The sequence below is a fragment of the Diabrotica virgifera genome, chromosome 7 (genome assembly GCF_917563875.1).
Source record: "Diabrotica virgifera virgifera chromosome 7, PGI_DIABVI_V3a".
NCBI lineage: Eukaryota > Metazoa > Arthropoda > Insecta > Coleoptera > Chrysomelidae > Diabrotica > Diabrotica virgifera.
Genome location: NC_065449.1, coordinates 107,929,597 through 107,954,655, shown reverse-complemented (window position 1 = coordinate 107,954,655; position 25,059 = coordinate 107,929,597). Strand labels below are relative to the sequence as shown.

At 33.5% G+C, this 25,059-nt stretch overlaps 1 long non-coding RNA gene across 1 annotated transcript; it reads left to right on the top strand.

Annotated features, from left to right (window-relative positions):
- Positions 1-549: 549 nt before the first annotated feature.
- On the top strand, positions 550-2,260 carry LOC126888796 (uncharacterized). Its single transcript, XR_007699649.1, has 2 exons — positions 550-961; positions 1,446-2,260. It is a non-coding gene; the product is annotated as an uncharacterized LOC126888796 (long non-coding RNA).
- Positions 2,261-25,059: the final 22,799 nt, after the last annotated feature.

Sequence of the window (25,059 nt, the reverse complement as noted above, 5' to 3'; positions counted from 1 at the left end):
AAAAACTGAAGATTCAGGAATGTAAAGAGAAGTTCGAACAAGAAGTCGCAAATGAGTTAAGGACGCTAGAACTGCACTCCATAGAGGGCAAATGGACTAATATCAAAACAGCAGTACTGACAGCAGCAGCGTCCACCCTGGGAAACAAGAAAAAGGAGACAAGAGCAGCATGGTTTGATGACGAGTGCAGACAAGCAATCGAGGAAAGAAATGAAGCACACAAAATGTACATAACATGAAGAACACGGGAAAGACGAACATTATTTGAAGTCGCAAGACGGAAAGCAGACAAGACATGTAGAAATCAAAAGAGAGCCTATGAAAATGGACAAATAGAAAAAATGGAAGAACATTTCAAAAACAACGAAATTAGAGGGGCTTACGAATACCTAAAAAAGATAAAAAGTGGGTATAAACCTCAAACAAGTCTATGTAAAGATGAAAGTGGGCAAATAAACAGTGACCAACAGAAAGTCACAGAAACCTGGAAGCATTATTTTCAGACACTACTTGGAACTCAAGTAGACATGGAAGATGAAATGTTGTAACGATCAGTATCCCGATCGTTACTATAAGATTCATTTCTGTAACTATTAAGTATGCAACCCGGTATACGTTCACTCGCATAGAGTGTAATCTAAACTTGAGCCCATTATAATTATTTTGGTTGGTAGTATGGTTAGTGAATTTTACATTTATTCGTTGGCTCATGGGTAAATGACAATTTCCGCCTGTTGACAGGACGGAAAGAAAGTGAAAGTTGATGGTTACTTGATCTTCGGTAGCCGTCTGCAAATGATGTGATTTTCCAGCGACCGGTGTCTAGCCATTTTATTTTATTTAGAAAATAATTATTTAGTTGAAAAGGAATGCATTTAAGTTGGAAAGAAGTTTATTTTATGGTATAAATTATGGTGAGAGTGCTGTTTTAGTTCCAATATCGGAGGATTCTGGACATTGGGTAAGCGCCATTTTTTGTTCTTGCCAAGGAAAAAAAAATAACCATTTTCTCATTTTCAATACCATACTTACATTAGGAAAATTGTTATTCTGTAACCATCAGGTCTTAAGTAGTCCCTATAACTACCAAATTTATGTATTCTACTGAGAAAGACTCTTTAAAATTATATGTCCAGTTCAAAGTAATTTCTGACTTAACGACATTTTCCTTTACTTTTAGTTTACGTCTGTAAAGAAATCCTTCTTGTAACATCCAACTTTACAATCATATTTTGCAACAAGTAATCCTTAACCATAGTTTAGTTTTCAAATGTCTTCACATGGAAAAAGAATCAAGGTCAATCATACTTCAATTACACACCTCAGTGATTCAACTTTTTGTTTCAAGTTTTTTCTACAAACTTTTTATAAATACCTTCCTACATACCGTGTTTCATGTTACTCAAAAGAAGTAATATGACTGAAAGATTTTTGTTTTCTTTTAGTCGCTGGAGAATAGAAGATTTAGTCAACAGAAATAAGAATAATTTTTGGGAAAGAGTGGGAAATTTTGGGACATATTTGGAAGTTTTGATTTTATTGGAATCTTGGTTTTTATGGAATTTATTTTTTGGAATTCGCCGGTACTGAGAGGTATCTCCAGTTGGTAACAAGGATACACCTCCCTCCTAGGTTGAGGAACACCGCAAGCTACCTTCCTTGGGCCTCTGATCATTCCCTGGAAAGAGTTGGAGAACCCATGGTCACTTGGTAGACCGGACAGGTTTTTATAAGTCAATTTGATTGTAATTTGTTTTAATAATATTTGCACTTTTACCTATTTTTTTTTTGTATCAATAACTTAATAATCCTAATAATAGTATACCTTCATTTTCTTAAACATAATTAAACTAAACAATAATTTTTCAAAAATTTTATATTTCAAGGTTAGCTCATTTATTTTAAAATAGTGGGGGGGATTATAAACTATCTGTAAAGATAGTGTGCACATTATCTCAGTTTGAATCCTTATCGAAACTTTGATTTCATTGTCAGGTATTATACTTACGTTTATCACCTCCGAACAGATACGATATTGTCAGCCAATATTGGCTTCTTCATTAACAACAAATTTGTACATACATTTTTACATTAATTAACTTTCATATATAAACCATTCTTTTCATATTTTTCACATATTGTAAAAACCTGTGTTATCAACAGGAGTGTCATAGCTTAGTACGTCCGGTTTAGCTAGTGTATAAAAATTGTATATAGGGGTTATAGGTTTGTTTCATTAAATTTGTTAGTTGTACCTAAATATATGTTTTATTTCCTATAAATTCGCAGATCTAGGTCAAAGTAATAGTACTATAACAGTAATAAGTAGATGCAAGCAGCAGTATAAGTCACTCGGTGAAGTAAAATTCACCAGGCGCCCTCTTCCGTACTTCTAAATATCTTCTTGGTCAATATTTCTCTTCTTTTCATTCTTTTTATTTTTAATTTATTTGCTTGAACACTTCAGTACTTTATTAGTTATCGTCTTATTTCGGGTGTGCAAATTCGGCCTGATCCTTTCCTGAGTCACACAAAAGGTCTCTTACATATCCAGCTAGCCAGCTCAATAACACTTAACAAGCAATTAGGCTACTCCTTCAAAGCTTATATATATTCTTCCACATCACCTACAGAATTGTTATAATTAACACAAAATTCGTTACAATTGACGCTTGCCAACGTGGTACCCGACTTCTCAATAAGACAGTATAATATATTATCTTCTTTTATTTTGGTTGCTTTTGTTGAAAACTTTTCTAGTAAGTATCTATCTGGTTCATTGTTGTATAATTTAGAGTTATATAGAGATATATGTTTGTTCTTTTGTACGTTACTTGGAAAAAAGTAATAAACTAGTGCACTTATATTGCTGTATTGGTACTATTTTAATTTATTTAAAATAATAATCGTAAATCTTGAGTAGGATAATAGTTGAACAGGTATATTGGTTGACATTTCGGTCTGATCGGTTTGGTGATACCTGATTTAGTTTGGAAAATTTTGAATGATTTATTTTTTTTGATATCTAGGTACATTACTGATTTTGATCTAGGTGCAGCTGCAATATACTATAGTTTTGCTAAGTTGTTGCATTCTGTACCTATATATAATTTACAAAGATTTTTTTTATATACATTTACACTAAATATTTGCTTGAATTATTTTAAATATCTACCCCAAATATATATATATATATATATATATATATCGGTTATATTTGGTTTGTCGGTTTATTCATTCATCGGTTTAGCAGCTCGTTTAATAGATTGTCGGTTAATTGGTCGTTGTTGGGTTGGGTTCGGTTTGTCTTTGTTGGGTTGGGTTTATTGTTACTAAATTTTCACTACCACCATGTGTACCTTTCAGCCAGAACATTTGTTGGTTAAGGAATTGGACTATGAGCTGAGGATCAGGGAAATAGAGGTTGAAGAAGCCGCTAAATGTGATAGAAAACGCAGTCTATTGCGTGGTGCTCTTAAACAAGAGCAAGGAAATAGGAGTTTCCGACAAATTTCAGCTGTAGCTATTCCTTTCCTGGAACAACAACAGGGAATAAATGAGACACTAGAGGATCTTACGCAAAAGATAAATAATTTTAGAGGGACTGTCCATGATAGCATGTATTCTAGATACATTTCACGTCTTGCTCATATCTCTGGTCGTGTCCACTTATTATGTTGCTCAGATGAGGAGCAACAACTTTACAAACGCTCTATGTCCATTAGGATACTCAGTCTAGAAGGTGAACTCGATTCTCGAGTAAATCCTCTAGCCACGTCCACTCCTGTTTCTTCGGTTCAAGCCTCTAATTCCTTGTTACATCCCAAGCCTGTGCAGGTACATAAGTGGGGAGTTTCGTTTTCTGGTGAAGGTCATTATGACCAAGTAATTTCATTTTTAGATAGGGTAGAATGTCTTCGTGTTTCGAGAGGTGTGAGTGAGGAAGATCTTTTTTCGGCTTCTGCCGAACTATTTACAGGCCATGCTTTTACGTGATTTATGAACAACCGTGGTAGCTTTACCACTTGGACTGGTTTGGCTCAGAAACTAAAATCCGATTTTCTGCCTTATTCTTTCCAAACTGATCTCTTAGACGAGATCAAGAACCACAAGCAGAAACCTGGAGAATCAGTGACCATGTTTATCAACACTATGTTAGGCATGTGTAGTCGACTAGACACTCCTTTAACGGATAGTTCGAAAATAAAAATAATTTTAAAATGTTTACTACCTTTTTACCATGCCCAATTGGCACTGGTTGATATAGCCAGTATAGAAGAACTCACAGAAAAATGTAAACGATTAGAGGAAACTTTATCTTGGTCTTTTAATCCTCCTACAACCTCGCGATTTAATTCTGGTCCTGGTTTTAATTCTCACTCCTCGAGAAATCGTTCTTGGCAATCTAGACCCCATACACCGAATGTGTCTGTGGCTACTTCTTCTTTTTCTTGTTGGAATTGTCAGGAAGCTGGTCACGCATTTCGGGATTGTTCTAGACCCCAAACCCGGATTTTCTGCCACGGTTGTGGTAAAGATAACACACTGAAACGAAATTGTTTTAAGTGTTCGGGAAACGAGCATGCAGAGGCTCGTACCCTGAGCGTTCCTCAAACAGCAGCCCCATCAGGGAATATGACCGCAGCTGTAGACGAAGCTTCAGGTCCAATACCCGCCAGCAGTTCGAACACCTCTCAGGAAGGAAGAACCACTTCCAACCGGAGGCCAACACGCAAACCGAAATCAGGGAAAAAGTAATTGTTAGTAACACTTCAGTTGACTCGAGCGGTTTGCTTGATCGTAGGTTATTCCCTCCAGTCTTAAGCTGGAATTTTAGTAATAAGCATAATCAAGACGAGGAAACAGTTCCAAATTCTATACCAGGTTGTAAGTTAGTAAATGATAATAATATGTCTATGTTAGTACCAGATAATTTTGAAAATAAATCAGATATTTTGGATTTTGATCTAAATTCTTTATTAGTTAGGAAACATAACGATAATAGACCTTATCTTGAAATTGAAATATTAGGACAATCGTGTTTAGCTCTATTAGATAGTGGCTCGAACATTTCTTTAATAGGTTCGTATTCATTGAAATTATTAGAAAATACGGATATTAATGTTATGCCTATTTCTTCTTTACAAGTCTCTACTGCAGATGGTGCTATACAGTCAATTACAGGTAAATTTGACACAGAAATCGTAGTTGCCAATATTCGGAAACTGATTACATTTTATGTTATACCTTCAGTTAAAAATTCTATAATTCTTGGCATGGATTTCTTGAATGCATTTAATAGTACACTAAATTGCTCAGATTTTTCATTGTTTATATCTTCCTTTAATGTTGCAACTTTAAGTGCCTTTCGTGAGTTCTCTAGTTTGTCTAGCTTAGAGCAAAAACAGTTAGAGAATATTATCTCTAAATTTTCATCTATCTCTTCCAAGGATAAATTAGGTCGTACACATTTAATATCCCATACTATCGAAGTGAACACTACAACTCCTTTCAGGCAATATCAATATCCCATACCTCAGGCATGGCAAGCAGATTTAAGTAAAGAAATTGATTCGATGCTCTCTTTAAACATTATCGAAAAGTCGACGTCGTCATTTTGTAGTCCCTTATGGATGACAAAGAAGAAGGATGGATCATTCAGAGTATGCTTCGATGGTCGCAAACTTAATAGTATCACTACTAATCGAGATGCTTATCCCATCCCTCGGATAGATATAATTCTGAGCAAACTTCAGAATGCCAAATATATCTCTTCGATCGATTTATCCAAAGCCTTCTTACAGATTCCGTTAAGCGAAGAGAGTAAGAAGTATACTGCTTTCGCTGTCAGTGGTAAAGGGTTATTTCAATTTGTCACAATGCCTTTCGGTCTAGTTTCAGCTCCGCAAACAATGTGTCGTTTAATGGACTTGGTTATTGGTCCACAACTTGAACCATTTGTATTTTATTATCTAGATGACATTATAGTTGTTACTCCTGATTTTTCCTCACATATTGATATATTGGAGAAATTATTTTCACGCCTTAAAGAGGCTAATCTCACGGTTAATTTAGAGAAATGTAATTTTTGTCGTCCTAATTTGAAATTTCTAGGATATGTTGTTGATCATCAAGGTTTGAGAACAGACCCTGATAAAGTAACCGCTATTAAGGACTTCCCCATTCCTAAAACTACTACACAATTACGTAGGATCTTGGGCATGTGTGGGTACTATCGTCGATTTGTGCCTTCTTATTCTACTTTATTATCACCGCTTACTGACCTCCTTAAAAATAGGAAAAAGGGCCAGACTATCACCTGGACTCCTGAAGCCGACGATGCTTTTCATCGTATTAAAGAAGCTCTTACTAGTGCTCCAGTCATGACTTCACCTGATTTCAGTGAACATTTCTACCTCATGACTGACTGTTCAAATAACGCCTCAGGTGGTGTACTCTTTCAGATGAAAGATGGTTCTGAACACCCCATAGCATATACTAGTAAAAAGCTCAATAAAGCTCAGAAAAATTATTCCACTACAGAGCGTGAACTCCTTGCTATTATTCATGGCTTGGAGGCTTTTCGGTACTATTTAGAAGGTCGTAAGTGTACCCTTATTACTGATCATAGCTCGTTACTCTGGATGCATTCTATGCGTAACCCATCCCAACGTTTGTCTCGATGGATTTGTAAGTTGTCAGCATTTGATTATAATATCGTCCATCGTAAGGCAAATGGTGTTGTAGTAGCTGATGCTTTGTCTCGAACATTTGATGTCAATCTTCTTGACTTATCCACTTTAGTTCCGGATACATGGTATCAGAAAATGGTGGAAAAGGTTACCCAAGAACCTGATCAGTATCCTGATTTTAAAGTAGAAAATAATATCCTTTATAAGCATGTCGTTAGTTCAGTGGAAACTTTGTCTAATATGTCTGATTGGAAGATTGTTGTCCCAACAGCAAACCGGGATGAAATTCTTCGTACATTTCATGATAATGTGACATCTGGTCATTTTGGTTCTTATAAAACATTTAGTAGGATAGCAGAATTATATTATTGGCCTGGCATGCGCAACTATATCAAGAAATATATTTCTAGATGTAGAGTTTGTGCTACTTGCAAGCCAAGTACTATGCCACAAGCTGGATTAATGGGTACTTTTAGGAACATTGACTTCCCATGGCAGATGATATCCATGGATCTGATTGGACCATATCCTCGTAGCTACAATGGCTATACCTATTGTTTGGTGGTTGTGGACTACTTTACAAAATTTCCACTAGTTTTTCCTCTTCGGAATGCCACTGTCCCTGCCATTGTGAAATATTTGGAAGAACAAGTCTTTTTGTTGTTTGGTGTTCCCCAAATTGTGTCTTGTGACAATGGTCCTCAATTTGTGTCTAAGGCTTTTAAAGACCTTCTAACTAAATACAAAGTTCAGAAGATCTTTTATAATGCTGCCTACCATCCGCAAGCTAATCATAGTGAGCGAGTGAACCGCAGTATTGTAACAGCCCTTAGATCATACACTTATCCAGATCACAGAGCTTGGGACCAGTATATTCACTCAATAGCTCAAGCCATAAGAACTTCGGTCCATGAAGTTACTCAATGTTCTCCAGCTTATTTGAATTTTGGTAGAAATATTGCTTTGTCTGGTGATTATTTTGGTTTAATTTCGGACAATTCCACAAATCTCCCTCAGATCTCTGAGAAACTCCATCGTTTAGATGATCTTCAGACTTTACCCCCAATATTTGCAGACATCAGAAAGAAGTTAAAATCTTCTTACTTTAAGTCACAGAGTCAATATAATTTGAGGAAAAGAGATTTGCGATTCTTTGTGGGTGATCGGGTATTGAAACGGAATTTCGTTAAGTCTAGTAAAGGTGATGCTATTTCTGACAAAATTTGGCAGAAAATTCATGTCCCATGTGTTGTCAGTAAAGTAATCTCTCCTTTAATATATGAATTAAAAGATAGTTCGTCCAACCGAAAGCTTGGTCGATTTCATATAAAGGACTTGTTACCAGATAATACTGTCAACGACTTAGCATCTTCGTCGTCAGAAGAAGAAGATTAACTTAACAATATTGATCAAGTTAATTCCTCTTTCTAAATTTCAGAAATACTCGATTGTGCAATGAATAGGTTAATGATTGGATTTTGATTTTAGTCACCAGATAGGGACTCTATGTTTTATCTATTATAGTAATCTTTCTAGCTTTCCATATTCTATGTATGTTAGATGCCATTAGTTTATTATTGAGATTTAGCTTAATTTGGTTTATTATTGAACTGGTATGGAACTGTTAACACCTTGTATGTGATTATGCTTATATATGTCATCACTTGTAGATTAGGGTATCTACATAATAGGTTTAGATTAGGATTATCTCGTTTTGTATTTGAATTTGTAGTTTCTACTGGAAAGTTATTTCAGTGCTTAGCATGATTCCTTGGTACATTAGCTTATTTTTGTCTAAAGAAGTCATTGTGATATTTGTTTGGGTAAAGGCAATTTTAGTATACAGTGTGATTCCAAAGTTATACCTCATGTGTCCAAATTTTGATAAAGTTAATTGAGATCAAATTTATGATTAAGACTATGAAACCATTTCATTATTTATTGTAGTGAACATTTCTTAGGAAAGTGGTTTGCCTAGCTTGGCTATGCAAATACGTGGGTTCGAGACTTGTTGCTTATCGATTGTGCACCTGATAGGAAGCAGATTTCATTGCTCACAGTTGCCTAGTTCCAAACCATACCTCAATTAGTTCAGATGCTGAATCTTTATGATAGAATGTTTAATCATTATTTTAATCATGCACTAGGCATTCTTATTCGATTTTCAGTTTACATTCATTCTGAAGAGACTTAGTCTTAACTTGTATGTTTATCTATCCTTCTTAAGTTTTACGATTTTATTATTCTGATAATGATGGTAACTTCTTTGTTATATTGAAATATTGTAGCTTTTGTATTCACCAAGGGATTATTTTGTTCAAGCATCATCTTTCCGAGGAACTAATTTAATTTTTTTTGGTTCATATGTACCTTTGAGTCAGGATCAATATCCTGTTCTCTGTGAGTAACTAGGGAACATTTTCTTAATCTGCAGTTTCTTTAGAAATTGATTTACTTGTTCTCTAGTGTTTCCTTAATTGGATTTATTTATAAGAGTTATCAATATGTGACTTCTTGAGTTATTTCATGTGTGATGACTTCGAAATATTGGTTGGCTTCTTCTGGCCATTCTTATCAATCTGTTGTAGCTATAGCTATATTTAGAGGATCCCAGAATGAGCTAACTTCTTTTATGTCAACTATTCGATTAGGTACCTTTAGGAAGATCTTCCATAGCATCTGATATAATTCGGATGATCAGTTGAATTAGGTTCATGGTACCCAATATGTAATCACTATTAGCACATTTAGTGCTAGGTTGTAGCGTTGCTCACTTAAATCTGCCTGGTTGTTCCACCTTGGATATGCTTCAATATAAATCTGTTGTCCACTGTCGGATCAATTTAGGATAAAAGGCTTGCTACAATAATTTCTTTTCTTGTCAATAACTCTTATATTTATTTTGATATATACTATGGCCTATGTTTGGCTTATCAAGAATTGGCCACGAGATCTACTGATTGTTCACTTTGGATATGCTCTATGTAAATCTGTTGTCCATCGATAGAACGATTGTGTAGTACTCGTCCCATTCGACATTTTTTTTGAGATTAGGAGTTATCTGAATTATGTAATTTAGCAAAGGGTTATAGAAACCTTAAGTATGTATGTTGGTACTATATGTGATATATTGAGTATTAAGATAATCCCATTTACAGGACTCATAATTTGCGGTTAGGTATAATCGATCGAGTCAGATGTAAGTGTGTTTGAGTTAGTCTTTGTATAGGTTATATATAGGTTTGCCTTCATGAATATTGTTATGGTGTTCTTGTTGACCATAATTTGGGGTTTATTTTAAATCTACTGAATCAACTCGAACACAATTTGGACTTTAGGGCATAGGTCACAGAGGACTGGTCCTAAGAGTTTGGACGGTGTCCAACGATAGATTAGTTTAGAGTAGTGTAGTATTCTTAGGTTATTTTAGTCATTCGGTTTATTCACGCCTGGGTTGGATCCCACAGCGTGTGATTTTCTCTATGGATACTTGTATTGGGTATTTATAGGTGTATATGGAAAAAAATTGCTCATAAGATCAATTTTTTTTTCCAAGTAATGGGAGAATGTAACGATCAGTATCCCGATCGTTACTATAAGATTCATTTCTGTAACTATTAAGTATGCAACCCGGTATACGTTCACTCGCATAGAGTGTAATCTAAACTTGAGCCCATTATAATTATTTTGGTTGGTAGTATGGTTAGTGAATTTTACATTTATTCATTGGCTCATGGGTAAATGACAATTTCCGCCTGTTGACAGGACGGAAAGAAAGTGAAAGTTGATGGTTACTTGATCTTCGGTAGCCGTCTGCAAATGATGTGATTTTCCAGCGACCGGTGTCTAGCCATTTTATTTTATTTAGAAAATAATTATTTAGTTGAAAAGGAATGCATTTAAGTTGGAAAGAAGTTTATTTTATGGTATAAATTATGGTGAGAGTGCTGTTTTAGTTCCAATATCGGAGGATTCGGGACATTGGGTAAGCGCCATTTTTTGTTCTTGCCAAGGAAAAAAAAATAACCATTTTCTCATTTTCAATACCATACTTACATTAGGAAAATTGTTATTCTGTAACCATCAGGTCTTAAGTAGTCCCTATAACTACCAAATTTATGTATTCTACTGAGAAAGATTCTTTAAAATTATATGTCCAGTTCAAAGTAATTTCTGACTTAACGACATTTTCCTTTACTTTTAGTTTACGTCTGTAAAGAAATCCTTCTTGTAACATCCAACTTTACAATCATATTTTGCAACAAGTAATCCTTAACCATAGTTTAGTTTTCAAATGTCTTCACATGGAAAAAGAATCAAGGTCAATCATACTTCAATTACACACCTCAGTGATTCAACTTTTTGTTTCAAGTTTTTTCTACAAACTTTTTATAAATACCTTCCTACATACCGTGTTTCATGTTACTCAAAAGAAGTAATATGACTGAAAGATTTTTGTTTTCTTTTAGTCGCTGGAGAATAGAAGATTTAGTCAACAGAAATAAGAATAATTTTTGGGAAAGAGTGGGAAATTTTGGGACATATTTGGAAGTTTTGATTTTATTGGAATCTTGGTTTTTATGGAATTTATTTTTTGGAATTCGCCGGTACTGAGAGGTATCTCCAGTTGGTAACAAGGATACACCTCCCTCCTAGGTTGAGGAACACCGCAAGCTACCTTCCTTGGGCCTCTGATCATTCCCTGGAAAGAGTTGGAGAACCCATGGTCACTTGGTAGACCGGACAGGTTTTTATAAGTCAATTTGATTGTAATTTGTTTTAATAATATTTGCACTTTTACCCATTTTTTTTTGTATCAATAACTTAATAATCCTAATAATAGTATACCTTCATTTTCTTAAACATAATTAAACTAAACAATAATTTTTCAAAAATTTTATATTTCAAGGTTAGCTCATTTATTTTAAAATAGTGGGGGGGATTATAAACTATCTGTAAAGATAGTGTGCACATTATCTCAGTTTGAATCCTTATCGAAACTTTGATTTCATTGTCAGGTATTATACTTACGTTTATCACCTCCGAACAGATACGATATTGTCAGCCAATATTGGCTTCTTCATTAACAACAAATTTGTACATACATTTTTACATTAATTAACTTTCATATATAAACCATTCTTTTCATATTTTTCACATATTGTAAAAACCTGTGTTATCAACAGGAGTGTCATAGCTTAGTACGTCCGGTTTAGCTAGTGTATAAAAATTGTATATAGGGGTTATAGGTTTGTTTCATTAAATTTGTTAGTTGTACCTAAATATATGTTTTATTTCCTATAAATTCGCAGATCTAGGTCAAAGTAATAGTACTATAACAGTAATAAGTAGATGCAAGCAGCAGTATAAGTCACTCGGTGAAGTAAAATTCACCAGGCGCCCTCTTCCGTACTTCTAAATATCTTCTTGGTCAATATTTCTCTTCTTTTCATTCTTTTTATTTTTAATTTATTTGCTTGAACACTTCAGTACTTTATTAGTTATCGTCTTATTTCGGGTGTGCAAATTCGGCCTGATCCTTTCCTGAGTCACACAAAAGGTCTCTTACATATCCAGCTAGCCAGCTCAATAACACTTAACAAGCAATTAGGCTACTCCTTCAAAGCTTATATATATTCTTCCACATCACCTACAGAATTGTTATAATTAACACATAATTCGTTACAATGTGTATGATCTACGTAGAAGAGAATGGAGTAGAAGCTCCAACCATAGAGGAAGTTTTCGAAGCCATTAAGGCCCAGAAAAACAATAAAGCTCCTGGAGTTGATGAAATACCAGCAGAACTATATAAGGTAGGTGGCGACCACCTAGCAAGTCACATCCACGCGCTAATCAGAGACGTATGGCAAGAAGAGAAAATACCCGACGACTGGAAGAAAAGTATAGTGTGCCCGATCTATAAAAAAGGAGACAAACTCCAGTGCAAAAACTACCTTGGAATCTCTCTACTATGTACAGCATATAAAGCCCTCACGTATATTATAAACCAGCGGCTCCAACCACTAGCAGAAAATATTATTGGAGAGTATCAGACGGGCTTCCGACGGGGAAGATCGACACTGGATCAAATATTCACAGTAAACCAGATCTTGAGCAAAGCATGGGAACACGATATTGATGTTCACAACGTGTTTGTAGACTTCAAACAGGCATACGACTCAGTCAAAAGGAACAAACTATACTATATATTGGCTGAATTGGCAATACCACACAAGTTAATAAGACTCATTAAAGCCACAATGGATGAAACTCAGGCATGTGTACGAATACAAAACCACCGGACAGACTTTTTTAACATTTCGCAGGGACTAAAAGAGGGAGATGGGCTGGCCCCAACATTGTTTAACCTGGCACTGGAGTATGCGGTTAGGCAAATGCAAACTGGACGAGGAAATCTACTGACCAACCGAACGGTTCAACAGGCCGCTTATGCTGATGATATTAATATTATGAGTAGAACATCAACAGGAGCACAGGAAACATATGCAGAGTTAAAAACACAAACAAAAATGCTAGGTCTGGAAATTAACACAGAAAAAACAAAAATAATGACTCAGACGAGAAGAAATATAGTCCCAGAAAATATTATACATGAAGATGACATTGAAACGGTTGAAAAGTTTACATACCTGGGAGTAGAAATATATGCCGACGGAGCAGAAGATGGAGAAATAAGGAAGAGAATAACGCAGGCAAACAGAGCTTATTTTGCCCTCTCCCATATATTTTGGTCAAAAAGTGTCCACCGAAATACAAAGATGAGAATCTATAAAACCTTAATTCGACCAATAACATGCTATGGCAGTGAAGTCTGGGTGCTGAAAGAAACATCCAAAAACAAACTCGACACATTCGAAAGGAAAGTACTTAGGAGAATACTAGGACCTGTGAGGGAAAACGGAATCTTCAGAAGTCGATACAACAACGAGCTTTATCAACTTTATAAGGAAACGCCCCTGTCAGACTTCATTAGATTACAAAGATTGCAATGGGCCGGACATGTGATAAGAATGGGAGAGGATAGGCTACCAAAACGAGCACTGAATGCTAGAATGCAAGGAAAGAGACCGGTTGGAAAGCCACGAAAGCGCTGGGAAGACACAGTAAACAGCGACGCACAAGCCCTTTTAGGAGTCCGTGTATGGAGAAGAGCAGCCACAGACAGGCAAGGGTGGAGGCAAAAAATAAAGGACGCCAAGGCTCAATTTGGGCTGTAGTGGCGTAGAAGAAGAAGAAGTTAGAATCCTTGGCACAAAATATGCAGACTACACTCTGCCACTATAAGTTATTCCGTCGGCTTTATAATACTGGCACAACACAAAAACTGACAAAATTGAGTTAGCATCGCCAGAGAGCTTAAAATAGCGGTATTTCTGACCTTCAACACTGGCACAATAATAGTAGCACAAACGTCCGTTAGACGTCACTGGTATGGCTATGACATGTTTTCTATTGAGATAAATTGTTTCTTGCAATACCGACACTTTTGAGTTGTGCCACTATAATAGCAGAAAATTTTAGATATTTTCAAATTGTATCAGTGAGAATTTTGGAGATGAATCACATTGAATAAAAGGAATAATTTTATTGTTTTAAAAATGTGAGATTCGTACCGTTATCAGGAATGAAGTGAGTTAATCATAATCATATCTCGAGCAGAAGTAACTTAAATAATAATACCGCTATTATTTTAATGTAATAAGTATAATTAATTCGTTGTTTCAGATTAAAAAAGACACTACAGGTCTTGTATGAATGAAAAGTAGAACTCCTTTGCCATAATGAAAATGTTCCTAATAATGAGGAAGATGATAATCAGTGGCATATGGGGAATTTTACACCTGAATGCACAGAAGTGCATCGATACAGCGGAGCAAATAGGTGTAGGATAGAATTGGAAAAGGCTTATGTACCGGGTGTCCCAATAAGAATGGCTCTCGGCCATATCTCAGGAACCGTTTAGAGTACAGCTTTAAGAAAAAAATATTTATAACAAAAGTTACCTCGGGAAAAGCCTGGAAATTATTTTCATAATTCTAGGTCCACCGCTAGAGGGCGTAATTGAATATCAAAAATTAAAAAATCAAAATTTTACAAAATTTACCTAATGGAAGGGGACTGGAAATCCAATCATCGTATTTTTCATAAAATTCTGCGCATATTTGATTCACGAGTAAGTCTACCTTTGCAAATAAGAGGTGGGGGTGAGTGGGAACCTTCTTATGAAAAAATGCCTGTAAGTCCGGTTCTGCTAAACCGAATTTTGCACACTTGGTCTTGTTGAAAACAGCTCTTTTTGTCAATGTAAGTGTCTTATTTTCAAAATAGCGTAATAAGTAATATGCAAGCTAGGAGACGTTATTTAATTATTTTCGGGAATCTAGTTTTTTTGGGAGAATATTAAATATAAGTATACATTTTTAATCCTGTATTACAAAATTAGACCAAATTAGCAACATAATACCGAAAACCGCATGTCAATACCTTTTTTCTACCTCGAGATATCTTAAAAAATATGTAAAATTTAAACAACTGTTAATGTCAACGGTACACCAAGTTAAGTAAAAGTAGTGTGCTGTGGAAAAAACATAGAAACATTTTACAGATGTAAACGTATATAATTAATTGAAACAACAATAAGACAAACAACACTATAAAATATAACAAAGAAACAAAAGCAACTACTTACTTAGTGACGACCTAAATGTTCAAATTGTTGCTCATCATTTTCGATGCAAGCATTTACTATTTCAAGAGTAGATTGAACAGCAATCTCAATTTCTGCTTTCGCAATGCTTTAAGTGGCGTTTCGTATTCTCTAGATTCTAGATTCTAGATAATGTTTTCTCGAGTAGTGGGCCTAGCGGCAAAAACAAGGTCTTTTTTCCGTCCCCATAAATAAAAGTCTAAAACAGTTAAATATGTTGCTATTCAATCTACTCTTGAAAGAGTAAATGCTTGCAACGAAAATGATGGGCAAAAATTTGAACATTTAGGCAGTCATTAAAACTAAGTAAGTATTTGCTTTTATTTCTTTGTTATATTTTATACTGTTGTTTGGTTTATTGTTGTTTTAATTGGTTATTTACGTTTACATCTGGAAAATGTTTACTTGTTTTTTCCATAGCACACTACTTTTTCTTAACCTCGATTACCGGTGACAGTAACAGTTATATTTAAAATTTACACATTTCTTAAGATATCTCGAGATAGAAAAAAGGTATCGATATGCAGTTTTCGGTATTATGTTGCTAATTTGGTCTAATTTTGTAATACAGGATTAAAAATGCATATTTGTATTTAATATTCTCCAAAGAAAACTAGATTTCCGAAAATAATTAAATAACGCCTCCTAGCTTGCATATTACCTATTAGGCTATTTCGAAAATAAGACACTTACATTGACAAAAAAGAGCTGTTTTTAACAAGACCATGTATTCAAAATTCGATTTAGCAGAACCGGACTTACAGCCATTTTTTCATAAGAATGTTCCCACTCACCCCCACCTCTTATTTGCAAAGGTAGACTTAAACTTGTGAAATCAAATATGCGCAGAATTTTATGAATAATACGATGAATGGATTTGCAGTGCCCTTTCATTAGGTAAATTTTGTAAAATTTTAATTTTTTAATTTTTAATATTTAATTACGCCCTCTAGCGGTAAACCTACAATTATGAAAATAATTTCCCGGCTTTTTCCGAGGCAACTTTTGTTAAAAATATTTTTTTCTTAAAGCTGTACTATAAACGGTTCCTGAGATATGGCCGAGAGCCATTCTTATTGCGACACCCGGTACATTGGTAACCTGCCAATAACTGAAAGGAAGAAAAAGAGCGTAGTAGCCTTATTGAAGACAAGAGTGTCCACCAATTCAACGTTGATTTGTGCTGACATTTAAAACGTCGTCAATCATAACTTTTCTTACTTTTATCAATATAGGTATCGTTTTTTATTAGATTCTCCTTGTAGTTGTTAATAGACACATTGTCTCAAGTAATTCGCAGAATTCTTCATTGAGCCGATTCTTCAAATGGCAGTTTTCTACTTACCTTAATTACTCTTAAAAGACAATATCTCACCTCCGCTCACAGAGTGTCACAACTAAAAAAAATAAAAACTGTTTTATTGCACCAACAGTTTAATAAACCTACAAAATCTTATCTCAAAAAGTGTAACGTTTAACCATTATATGACTAACCAAAATCAACGGTGCACCGTACATAAACAGTGTCACATATCGACTTGTGCAAGGCATTTGTCCATCTAAGATGTTTATAAACTGTCGTTTTTCGAGTTAGCACAGACAGTATATGTGATTATTTTATTCAAAACAATTTGCGTATGTGCTTAAGAAAATTGACACATTTATCACTTGTTTATCTTTCTTTTTACAGTATTTCTTGTTTAATGTTGTTAATTGTATTAAAAGTTACATCTTTATAAAGTATAAGTCTGTTAACCAGATAATAATAATGATGTTATATTCGGTACTACAAGAGCCACTTTTGATAAATAATATTTCGTAAATTTTTCGTTATTTTACCTGTATAGTGTCACAACTCAAAAAAAAAATATTTTTTTAAATATTTTTTTTTAAATATTTTTAGCAGAATTAATACACTATTTTGTAGAGCTTCAAAAACCTTTCTAACTGACTAAAATAGTTATTATTCTAATTTTAACAGTTTTTGAATTAAATCCAGAAAAATTCTAGCACAAATTTTAAACGCTGCGTCATTTTTTCGATATTTTGCTTTTTTGACTTATTACATTGTTTGAGCGGGGTGCGATATGTTGATGTGCAATAGAGACACAACTCAAAATAAGGGTTGGTTTTAATTTAAGAGTGTTATAATTCCTTAAAAACCTGTTAACGCTCTTCCAAATAAGCTAACATTTTTTTTTCAAAATTCCCAATCCACGGAGTAAAACGAATAAAACAAAGTTTTAACCCCCTGTTTTGGAAAATTATCAGTTCTTGTGTTGTGTCATTATTGCACACAGCTGATGATTTAGTCTCTTAATATGGACGTAACTGAAACTACAAATAGGTGTTATCATGACCTATCAAATTACTTAGCTGAGAAACGTTTGTCTCAAAAAACTGGTATATTTTATAAGACTGTATACTGTATGTATAGATAGTCCTTGTCCTCACATATGGACGAGAGGCATGAACCCTAACCAGAACAGATTAATCATCTCTATTGATTTCTGAAAGAATGGTACAGCTCAAGATTTTCGGAGCAGTCTGTGTAAATGAAATATGGAAGAGTAGAACTGCAGAATATCTACAAGCATAAGTTTGGTGGAAAATATATCACCACTATAATTAAGCGAAGGCGTCTGCAGATGAAGCTCGGTACATGTAGTCTGGACATTTATTCCGGAGCCTGGAATCGAACACGAAAAAAAATTCGAATAGGGCACCGATAAGAATAAAAAGAGGGCGCAGACTTAAGGTCGATAAACGGGGTAACAGAAGATGCTGAGAAGAACGGTGTTGTTGCTGAAAAGATCGGAAGAACTGTAAAATCCAAGTAAAGAACAGAGCAGAATGGAGCAGAAAGCTGGAGAAGGTCGAGGCCCTTTACGGTTTAAGGTGTCTAGCACTGTGGTGTCATTGACCTGACAGTTGTGAATATAAAAATATTCAAATGTGTTCAATTTTATCACATGTAAATTGTGTGTTGCATATGTTTAGTGTATGTTGAGATATGTGCTTCGCCTTGAACTAAAAGGCAACGTCGCAATTGATGACGTCGGTAGTCTGACTTTCGGACTACCGCTTTCGAAACCACGATTTTAAATTACAAATTCAAGTATAATTTATAGTATTTATTAAGTCGAACAGGAAAATATATTAACTAGAAGCTTTTACAAAATCAAATTAAAAGTAATTCCTTGTAAGTAACGTTTATTATACAAAAAAAAGAAACAATGACAAGAAAATGTGTAAAATACTTTATTAATAAATAATATCTTATTTTAAATTATATACAAAATATCGCTAGAAATAACTATAAAAACAATTGCTGACGATGTTTGATGTGCATTGTTGGGGTTTAGAGTAGATAACTTTTTTTTTTGTTATCGCCCTTATCGTTATTTTTCTTTTTATACTTTTTTGAAGATTCATTACTTTGATAGCTGCTATTTTTGTATAATTATTTAACACAATATTACACATAATTTTTATAACAGCAGAATAAACTTTGAAGGCATTTTCCCTACATTCACACTAAAATTCAAAATTTAAGTGAAATCCTTCATGCTGTTGTAAACTTTCCATTACCAAAGATCATAATAACACCAAGTGACAATAATTGTTTTGCAAAAATAATTTTTTAAGATTGGGATTGTTAAAAACAAATTCAAATGTTAAACAAAGGTGATAATAAATACATTTTACTGAATCCGTTGCTAAGCACAAACCATCCCTTTGCAAATAGTCATAGTAATCTGCTCCAGTTGTCTCTCCTTTACTGCAAAAAACAAGCTGTTTGAACTAGCATCATCTTAATAACATACCTTTTAAAGCTCTTTATAATTTGTAGCACGAAACATTGTAAATTTTTTCAGTTTCTCTGTAAATATGGTGAATATTGTATACAACCAAATGAGAACTGACAGATTTAACCGGTCTACCATGAGATGTTGCCAAGTTTCAACTTCATGGCTTGTTAAGTAAAGGTGACTATGCTTATTGATAGGGAGCGGATTTTATGCTAAATGCATATTGCATGCATATTTCGCATATTTGAGAACTTTACTAAATTTTGCATATTTTTAAAGAACATGCATATTTTGTGCCTATTAAAAAACATTTAAGTCCAAAAAAAATTTTAAATTTTTTAATTTGACACAAAATATTTCCCCGCACAGGCTGTCGTATATATTAATTCGAGAACTACCTGAAGAGGACGGCTAATTCACTGCCTTTCATTTTTTCTTAGAAAATACCCGATCTTTACATAAAGTACTTATAGTGCTTATAGTAACCCGTTATAAAATGATTGTAGGATGTTAAAGTGATGAAGGATGGTTTACCCGGAAATCCGAATTTTATTTATTTTTATTATATTTAGTAGGTACCTATAATTCTGGTGATTCTTTTAAATCCTCTATTGTTAAGAGAATTTACACCTTTAACCATAGTTTTACGATTTTCTAACGGAAATTAACAAGTTATTTTAAATACGCCCCAATTACTTCTATTGATGGTGAAAGGAGTTTTTCAAATTATAAAAATATTTTATCTTATCAAAGAATATGTTTCCTCGTAAAGAATTTCGAAAAACACATTGTAGTGAATTATAATCGAAGATAATAATATATGTATAGTGATATTGTACTCTGGGTTAATTAGCAAAATTCATGGAAAAGTTATTATCAGCAATTTTATTGCTGGAATCGAATTATAAGATCCTATATATTAATAATATAGGTATGCAAAGTCCGCAGATAGTGTGCTACTTTTTTTATAAACAAAATGGCGTCGACAAATCGTATTTTTTTCAATAATTGCTCTATAACTTCGAAGATTTTAACTTTACAACAAAAACACCCAAATAAAAATTCACCGCAATTAAATTCTGCATAGAGATATGTTTTTCACGATTTGCTCCGAAGAAAATTTTTCTCGGAAAATGCGGGTTTTCCTAACAAAAACTCTAATTTTCAAATAAAGTTTTAGGTAAGAAATTATTAATCAATAATTAAATAACTTAGTGACATCAAATCTTTCTTGGTATAGATTGTAATTCCAGAAGCTGGTGAAAATTAAACGCATATTTTAGCAACAATTCAATTGTTAATTAACAAATTACGATCGCAATAATAACCAAAATAATCATGATACATTGATCAAATTTATAAAGATTATAAAGATGAGATGCTTATTTAATATTTTATTGACAAAATATAAATTTTTCTTTTTTTTTGGATAATCTTTCAATTTTGAAAAAAAAATAGTTATAATACGCTGGTCTAATTAGTAAAGTACAAAGAAAGGTTATTTACCAGAAATTTTATTGCTGGAATCAAATTATAAGATCCTATTTATTATTAATATAGGTATGCGAAGTCCGCAGATAGTGTGCTACTTTTTTTATAAACAAAATGGCGCCGACAAATTGTACTTTTTTCAATTATTGCTCTATAACTCCGAAGATTTTAACTTTACACCAAAAACACTCAAATAAAAATTCACCCAAATTTAATTCTACATAGAGGCATGTTTTTCCTGATTTGCTCCGACGAAAATTTTCCTCGGAAAATGTGGGTTTTCCCAACAAAATCTCGAATTTTCAAATAATTTTTTTGGGCCAGTAATTATTTATTAATAACTATATAGCTTGGTGAAATAAAAGCTTTCTTGGTATAGATTATAAATTCAGAAGCCGGTGAAAATGAAACGAATATTTTAGCAACAATTCAATTGTTAATTAACAATTTACAGTCGCAAGAACAACCAAAATAATCATGAGACATTGATCAAACTTAGAAAGATTATAAAGGTGTGATGCCTATTTAATATTTTGTCGACAAAATATAATTTTTTCATTTTTTTGCATAATCTTTAAATGTTTAAAAAGAATTGTTATAAACAAATTAACATTTCGCAGAAATTGTTTATTATATTCTAATTTTAAAAAATACTTAAAATGCGTATTTCGCAGGTCTTGAAAATGAATGCGTTATGAAAATTTTCCAACCAAAAGCAAAAAAGTTATGAAACAGCATAGTAAATATACGTTTTCTTCGTTGTTTATAATTTGTTTTAATTGTTTCAAAGCTTAAAAGTGAGTCTATGGTACAATCTAATTACTCACAAAGAATGTCAAAAATTAGTGCAATGGTTATATTTTAATCAAAGATTAAAAATACTTTTTTTGTAATTTTTAGCGCAAAAGTAGGCCTGATACAAAGTCGGAGCTAAAATGTTCACTCGAAGCGACTGACATGCAGCATATACATTATTTATTAAAAGTGTACGTCGCGCGGCCGATCGTCCCTCCGAGTGAATATTTTAGCTACAGTACTGTATTACTCTACATTCGCGCGTGTAAATTACAAAAAAATATATTTATAATCTTTAATTAAAATATAACCATTAAACTGATAACCGTTATTTTTTGTAAATAATTAGCTTGTACTTTAAACTCACTTCTACGCTTTGAAAGAATTAAAAAAATTATAAACACCATAGTAATCGTATGTTTATTTTGCTGTTTCATAACTTTTTTGCAAATGGTTGCAAAAAAGTTTTAAAGCATTCATTTTCAAGATATTTGAAATGCGAATTTTAGCTATTTTTTAAAATGTTAATAAAATAAAAACTTTTTGAGAAACGTTAATTTGTTTATAACTATTTTTTTAAACATTTAAAGATTATGCAAAAAAAATTAAAATATTATATTTTGTCGACAAAATATTAAATAGCCATCTCATATTTATAAGATTTCAAAGTTTGATCAGTGTATCAAAATTATTTTGGTTATTATTGCGACAGTAAATTATTAATTAACAATTGAATTGTTGCTAAAATATTCGTTTAATTTTCACCAGCTTCTGGAACTATAATCTAAACCAAGAAGGGTTTTAAGTCACCAAATTATTTAATTATTGGTAGATAATTACTTATCTAAAACTTTATTTGAAAATTAAAGATTTTGTTGGGAAAACCCGCATTTTCCGAGGAAAATTTTCGTCGGAGCAGATCGGGAAAAACACATCTCTATGCAGAATTTAATCGCGGTGAATTTTTATTGGAGTGTTTTTGTTGTAAAGTTAAAATCTTCGGAGTTATAGAGCAATAATTGAAAAAAACACGATTTTCGGGCGCCATTTTGTTTATAAAAAAAGTAGCACACTATCTGAGGATTTTGCGTACCTATATTATTAATATGTAGGATCTTTTAATTCGATTCCAGCAATAAAATTGCTGGTAAATAACTTTTTCCAAAAATGGCCTATTCTCCGATAATCAGCCCAGACTATTGGTGTTTTATTTTAAATAGGTAACTATTGGTAGCAGTTTTTGTAAAAACTTTGAATAAATTGCATATATTATAAAAAAATGATTTTATTTAAAAGGTAACAAATAAGATTGCCGCCCCACCTATAAAAGAACCCTTTAAAATAGAATAGAACAGAAAATTTGTGGTATCTCGAAATGCGCATTTTTTGAATTTATGTGCATATCTTGCGCATGTTTCATAATTTTTTACCGCATATATATGCGCATATTTCATCATAATTTATCGCATATAAATCCGCTCCCTACTTATTGGTATGTTTTTGTTGTTCACTTCTTCTTCAAGTATTAGCAACCAAAGTCTGATGAAATCTTCTGATAGATTCGCAACATCTTTTTATTCATTTAATATAACCAGGGCTGCTTCTTTGTACCTCCTATAACTTAATTTGCACCTAAGAATCATATAACACTTATTATTGCAAAAATGCACAGAATATTCAGAATGTATTGCAGAGCATGACAACATCCACCCTCATTTTGCAGCCATATCTGGCTGTTGCCTACAACCGTCACAGGCAAAGTACAATTTTTTGTTGACAGGGATGTGATATAGCGCCAATAATAAGAACAATTTTACGATATACACTAAAGGTCTCCAAACTATTTTTTCTCGTAGACCACTTTAAAAAATTTACTGGTTTCGGTGGACCCCCTGCTGCTACATTTTTACCATATTCCCAAAACTGGTCCTAAATGTGAAGATCTAACGATGGAAATTGGCGTCGCGGATGAGTTCCAACCCTAAATTCGGAGTGTCAAAAATGAATAAAAAATAGTAGGTATATTTTCTTGCGATCCATTTATTATAATAATAATGATAACAGACTTAATAGAATTAAAATGAAACACTAATAACGTTACGTAATTTCAACAATGCAAATCAATAATAAAAAATACCCATAATTTTAATGGGAGGGATGTACTTGATGGATTGACAGCAAATTATCAATATTTGGCTTCAGTTTTGTAAGGATTAATCGCAAATCTCCCCGTTCTGTGATGTTATCTGCTCCTTTTTTTTAATAGGTATGTAAACTAAAACTTTTTTCGACAAGGTATGACGAGGCAAACGCTATGAAAAGTTTTCTCGCAATTTACCACAGCTCAGTATATTTTTCACGTATTTCTGCCTGCAGCCAAAATGCTTGATAGCCTTTTTTAAATTGCACCTTCAGCTCTCCATTGGTGCTGAGCTCGAGTAGTTCCTTTTGTAATATCACATCCGCCACTTCCGTTTAATCAAATAGACTCATGATCCATGGTGGTATTTCCATCAATAAAATATCTTTAAATCTGTTTTTGAAGTCATCATGCAGCCCATTTAAGTGTTGAACGTATGTCTGATTATCTTCATCGAGACATGCTTGAAATTTTCGTGGACCCTCACTTACAACTTGTGAACCCCCATTTTTATTTCACGCCAACATAGACCCCCGTTGAGTCCCTCGTGAACCCCTGGGGGTCCACCTGGACCACTTAGGGAATCACTGGAACTTGTTAACAAATTTGTTGTTAATTTCTACTTTTTTCCGGAGTGGAAATCGAAACGTTAAGTATTTTTTAGGTAAAATATGTAATTGTCATTACAACCTAACTGTGGCTAATCCCATAAATCAATTTAGAACCCTATTTTTTGTGATGTAACGACAACGCTGATAAAATAACTTCGGTTTAGTATTAGTTTTGATGATGATATTAATCATAACCGATGTATTTTATTAACTGCGGAAGATCTAAAAAATACAAAAACGAAATATTCTAGTGTCTCTTTACGATTTCTCGAAACGGTCCTGTTACCAACTACAGAAGGCAAGGAAAACTTAATTAACAAGATATTATAACTTTAAAACAGGGCTGCAGATGTGATCTGAATTTAGTAGCTCTTAATAGTCATCCAATTATGAATGAAAGGTTAGCAAGAAGGCATTAATTAGTTAGTCGAGAGGGTTGCCTAATGCACACTCCTCTCAATATCTAGGCTATAAATCACATTAGTCAGCTAATCCCGAGCTCTAAGCGTCGATTGGTGTCCCTGATGTCACGAGGGGACACAGAAACGACTCAATGTTTCTCTCCACTGAAACAGAACCCAAACACGCACATTAATCATTATTATCGTTGTTACTTACGTTATTGTAGGGATAAGTTCTTATCGAGACTGCATTTCATCTCCAATAAACTTACCGGAATATAATCTGTACACAAAGAAAATCTGGACAAACAAAAACTATGTGTATCTTGATTTAAAAAAATATTTATTAACTGAAGATGTCCTTGAAATATTAAACACTAAATTAG